Source organism: Choloepus didactylus, chromosome 7, assembly GCF_015220235.1.
Source record: "Choloepus didactylus isolate mChoDid1 chromosome 7, mChoDid1.pri, whole genome shotgun sequence".
Classification (NCBI taxonomy): Eukaryota; Metazoa; Chordata; class Mammalia; order Pilosa; family Megalonychidae; genus Choloepus; species Choloepus didactylus.
Genome location: NC_051313.1, coordinates 124211995 through 124217651, shown reverse-complemented (window position 1 = coordinate 124217651; position 5657 = coordinate 124211995). Strand labels below are relative to the sequence as shown.

The following is a 5657-nucleotide window of genomic DNA, read 5'->3' as shown; positions in this document are numbered from 1 at the left end:
CCAGAATTATTTTGATGACTTGAATGTAGAGGGTATGAGGGATGTCTTTTTTATTATTATTATTATTGAAGGAAAAGGAAGTCTTTTTGTCCTAAATGACTGGTTTTATCAGAACAAAAAAAGGGGGATATGGAAAAAACCTGAATGAATATATAAAGTTGGTGGAAAGACAGATTTATTTCTGTGGTCAAGGTTGAAAAAATGGTAAAAAACTCTACATAGAATAAAGCAGAATGGCTGGTAGTGTTATCCTTTAGCTATTTTAGCCCAGGCCGTACTTGTGCTAAATGGTAGAACTCATTAACCTGGCCATAGCACCACTTGCTAATAGGTTTATTATCTCTCTGTACCAGTATATTATTACTATGTTGTTTATTGTATTGTTGTTGTGAATTATGGATGTAAAGTCTGTCCTGTGGTCAGCGCAAACTGTTGTGCAGGGGTGGATTGTGGCAACCCATGGCCTGAGCAAAACAGGCCTGCAGATCTTTGGTGCACAGCAGAGTACAAGACCTAGGCAGCTAAAGCCAGTAAAGAGAGAAAGGTTAAATTGACCTTAAAATGTAACTTTATGGGAAGCAGGCAGGAATTGAGAGGCTCTTAGTCTCACAAAAAGAGCAAAATGTAATTGTTCAAGTGTTATTCTGGTCCTCCCTGCACCACCTCTCAGGTCAGAGTGACCTGTTCCTGCATCTATGCTCCCCCCACCCTTAGGAGGGCCTTTGTCTTAAACCCTTATAAAAGGCTTTCTGTCCTTTTTGCTTCGCTTGGTCATCTTCCCTGTGAATGCGATGCCTGCCCGGCCTAAGAGAGCCGTCACGATCGCTCCATGACTTCTCACCCTGTAAATAAGCCCTGAATAAAAGTTCATGTATCAGAAAATGCTCATTGTCTTCTTTGGCCTTTGGACTGGCATGGCCCTCATGGGTTGTGACACCCCCTCATTCAGGGTGGGGCTTAATCCTCTTACTGGAGTCATTTATAACAGAATGAAATTCAGACAAAGAGAGAGAAAACCATGGAAGCAAGAAGCTAAAAGCAATGAAAACCCCAAGAGAAGGGAGAGACCAGCAGACACCATAATGGGCCTTGCCATGTGACAGAGGAATCCAAGATTGCTAGCAGCTGATCTTCAGGAAGAAGGTAACATCTTGAGGATGGTTTAATTTGAACATTTTCATGGCCTCAGAACCGTAAGGTTGTAAGATAATAAACCTTATCTTTGAGCAGCTTAGCGAACCAGGACACCTACAATGAGGCTTGCCTGAAAAGACTTGTAAAAAAAAAATTGGGTAAAAAGCTAATGATCTATTATATTTTATTCTCTAATTGAACTCTGTGTCTTTGGCATTTAATACAAGACCTGAAATAGGAGGGAACCACTAAATGATGTATGTGTATGTGTGGCTATAGCATGATATTATGAGAAAAGAACTCAACATTTGCAGTCCTATAATCTGGGTTTGTGACTTAAGGTCATTTAAAAGTTGATGACATAGGACAAATTTTGGAACTTTGTTTCCTCACCTTTTTCATATCTGTAAAACTGGACCATGTAAAAGGAGTTTTATCATATCAAAGGATATCATGCATGGATGGTATGTACAATGACTCAAGTGATATTCTAACACAACTTCTCTGGAACTCCTTCCAAAACAGCACCAAATTGCCTTCTATTTTCCCTTAAGAAATAGATAAGCTAGACATACACTTCATATGTTTTGGGATTTTCTGGATAAAGAATATTGGGTATGGGTGTGTTTTGCCTTCTGATTAAACAGTTGAGTTCCTTGCCATACCATGAAATTATTTCTTGAGGTGCTTGTAGAAAACAGAGAAAAAAAAAAAAATTCCTCTGTATTAGGAATAAAGAGTCCAGTTTGCTTCAATCACAATACAGAGTGATGATTTATCAGAGACAATGGACACAATCCTACTTGTGCTTTACATCAAGACAACAGAGCCAAATTTAAAGCAGCCCTATCTTCCACCCCCCAAATAGATGCCTGCACACCTTTGGGTGAGACAGTTCCTTAATTCTCTCCCTCAGTAAGATCCGTCACTTTTCTGTTTCCTATTCTCACATTCTCCCAATCTGGTGAAACTTCTGGGCCAACTAAGAGACAAGTTCTGACAGACAAATGGGGGACTCCTTAATGGGGTACTGTGAATATGAAAAAGTCTCATAACGGCAGAGGGCAAAAAGGAGCTATCACCTTTTAAGGATTCTCTGGATTTCCTGGGATTTCTAAGGAAGTTCCAGTGACATAATGCTTTCCAGAATGATCCAGAGCCCATGAATGCTCTAGCTCTCCACATGGTTTTCAATGTATAGCATTAATGAGCTTCTAATTTGCAAATCACAATGGACCCTTCTCAATTCTCATTCTACCCACTGTCTTTCCCTTCTGAAGCTACATGGTTAATTAAAAAAATCTCCTGATCAGAGATCTCTGCACACTTCCAGTCTCAAGGATCACTGTGCTTACCAAATATACTCATAGACTGCATCTTAAATTGTAGGCATTTAAAATTAATAAAGTTCAAACCCAAACTGCTCCCAGCTTATGGCTCTATCCAATATCCACAAAGCAAAAAATAAAACAACCTACCAAAAAGCAGAAGAGCGTTCTTCTCCTGTACTTTGGTAAAAGATGACACCATCTTTCTACACAAGCGGATCCCTCCCCTTTCCTGCTTCTCAAAGAAGACCATGTGTCAATTACCTCAAGCGCTCGACTTCATCCCTTCATTTTCATTCAGTGTTCATCCATCAACCTTCTCCCCATGCCCCACAGTGCCTATCCTTTATTAGATCTAAGAATAAATCAGGGAAGAAAAACGAACCTCTAACGCCCGAACAGGGGCTTGAACCCTGGACCCTCAGATTAAAAGTCTGATGCTCTACCAACTGAGCTATTCGGGCTCTTGCGTGTGTGCTTCTCTGACAACTTAATAAAGGTGAATACACCAGGTTATTTTTCTTTTTTCCTATGTAGTCCTGATTTCCAAGGCAATCTGCTAAAAAGCAATCGCTTGCAAACTTATTTCACACTATCAAGTCAAAAGCAGCTAGTGAATTCTGCTGTGCGCTCACCAACCTGCTCTCAACACAACCATGCAGAGGGATTGGGACAATCTGGCTTCCTAATGGGCTCTTTAGAAAACCATCAATACCAGCTGCAGTCGCACCTCAAACAAAACCCTAACCTCATGCGCGCAATCTAAAACGCTCTCAAATCCAACGGTTTGGGTATAAAGGAGTTATCTTTCTACGGGGCAAAAGTTTTCGTCCCACTTCCTTTAAAACACACAGGACTTCTGTATTTCTTGTACCTTGAGGACGCAGAAAAAAGATGCCACGCTTAAACAAGTCCTACCTACTCGTCTGTCCAAATTTTATCTGTGTTTAAAGGTCCATATTTAAGCCCCTCTTCTCTCCACTTTCCTATCCCCAATCCTTCCTCATCTTCTCCGCAATCACTTCACAGCCTCACCGTTTCCCCCTTCTCACAGTACCTCCAGTCCACTCTACCTCCTTCTGGGTGAGATCTTCCCCAAAGCTCAACTCACTCCATCCAGGTTCCGCGTTTTGATTTTCTAGGCCAGAGTTTCCTAAACCTAATGAATTTTCGGAATCATGTGAGGAGCTTTCTAATATTTTAAGTTACTGCCTGCCCTACGCTCCATCCCCTAATATGCTTTCAAGTTATTGGCTGCCTTCTCCTACAACATACTTTCCTACTTAATCCAAAACTCCTATGTTGGTTTTGACTATCACACAAAATGCTGGCGAAAAGACTGAGAGCCTTTGCACCTCAGTATCAGGGGAGGTTTGAGACGCTCTCTGGGTGTTACTCCGTTTCGCAAATTGTGCCCCAGCCCACATACCTTCTCCGGTGAGCTCTCGCACTCCGGGGAGAATTCCGTCGTAAAGAGGCTGCATATTCGACGGTAGCATTTGCCTTCCTTCTTGCTATCGTGCCTTCTGTCCTTCTCTTCAGAATTCTTATGCCTGCAAGGAAAGCGACTGAACCGGCCAATCTACATTTTATGGTCGATTTTGTGACTTCTTTTCCCTTCTGCTTAGCTCCTCCGGAAGGACCTAAATTCCCCGAAGCAGCACTTAATTTCTCTTCTTTGAATCCTTCTGCATTATCTTCACTGTCTCTTAGGCCGCCTTGTAGGCAGAGAAGGAGGAAGTTGGGAGAAAGAGGGAACTTGAAGGCCAGGAAAATGCCCCGTTCTTGGGACTTTCCCTGGTGATGGAATGGAAGTGTACCCCAGAGAGTCAGCCAGCAAGTGCAGTTTGGAGCAAGAAGTTACCTGAAACAGAAACAAAGAATCTCAGCGGCCAAATTCAGTCTAAGCGCAAACCGTTCTTTCATTTTCCAGAAATACATATCAAAGAACTCCTAAATCCTCAATTCCAATGGATCCTTTATGTCCTCACCTCAGAGGCCCTCTCCTCCTCAGCCACATGAAAATCCACATCTCCAGATGCATCATCTCTGCAGAATTCCACTCAGGTGTAAAAGGGCTTAGCAGACATCTTCATGAAGTTGTTTTATAGACATTTCAATTCCACCATGTTCAAACAGTGCCAGAACAGAGATTGTGACAGACACAGATAGCCTTTTATTTGGTAGCTGAAGGTTTTCTGTCCTATATTTTCCTCCGGATCTAAATTTCCAGAGGCATTTTTTCGGGTTCTCTCTTTGTGCCTAACCCCCTGCATTTTCCGTTAGGACTATGGTAGTCAGGATCAGTGTAAGTGCAGGGAACACAGGGTGATGGTGTGGCAAATCAGGAGAAGTGTCCGGAAAGTGGATTCTCTCGCGGGCTACAGTGGTAAGAGTATTAGTGCTCTTTGGGGACTTTCTCATGGCTTCTGCTCCTTCCCTTAGTGTTTCTGAAGTCGTTTCTTGACTCCACCTTTAATCCAGTGAGGTTTTGTAGAGCAAGAGGAAAAAGATGCAAGTGCAAGCTTTTTTCCTTGCTCTCTGCCAGGAGTCAGGGAACAAAAATTAAAGGGAAGAACAGCTAATTCGCCCAAAAAAGGAATTTAAAAGCGGTCCTTATTTAGCATCTGCCCTGAAGTAGAAACGTTTCTTAATTGGGAGAATCCAAAACAAGAGGACCTCTTGTTTTAGTTAGTTAAAGCTGCCTGCTGGATAAAAGGCATCTTGGGTTTGAGCGTCCATAATGTCTTGTCTTTTTCTTTTTCCTCTGAGAATAGCGGATTCCTATCCTCTCTGGCCCTCACAGCTTTTGGGAGATTAAACAGAGGTTTGTTTGTTTGTTTGTTTCTACACAGGATGCAAGCTTTGCTCTCTATTGTGAAATTCTACTTTTACAGTTTTCCACCCCTTTGATTTAAAAAAGAAAAAAAAAGTAGCATCCGAAGCCTTTAGAAATGAAATACGAAATGGAACTGATTTTGGTACATCGACCCAATGTAGGGCTGTATGGAAACAAAGTATTTCTATAATTTTCATTGGTTTCTTATTTATTCTGCCAGTGCTTGTTTTAGGAAACACAATTTACACATCTATCCATTCTTACTTCCTCCTGCCTGCTCCTATCTCATCCCACCACCAACCGCAAACACCCATTCCTTTCCCCACATCTTCCTCAAGGATCTGCGGTGTGGTGTT

At 41.9% G+C, this 5657-nt stretch overlaps 1 non-coding gene across 1 annotated transcript; it reads right to left on the bottom strand.

Moving 5' to 3' along the window:
• Window positions 1-2853: 2853 nt before the first annotated feature.
• On the bottom strand, window positions 2854-2926 carry TRNAK-UUU. The gene has a single exon. It is a non-coding gene; the product is annotated as a tRNA-Lys (tRNA).
• Between the last annotated feature and the right edge of the window lie 2731 nt (window positions 2927-5657).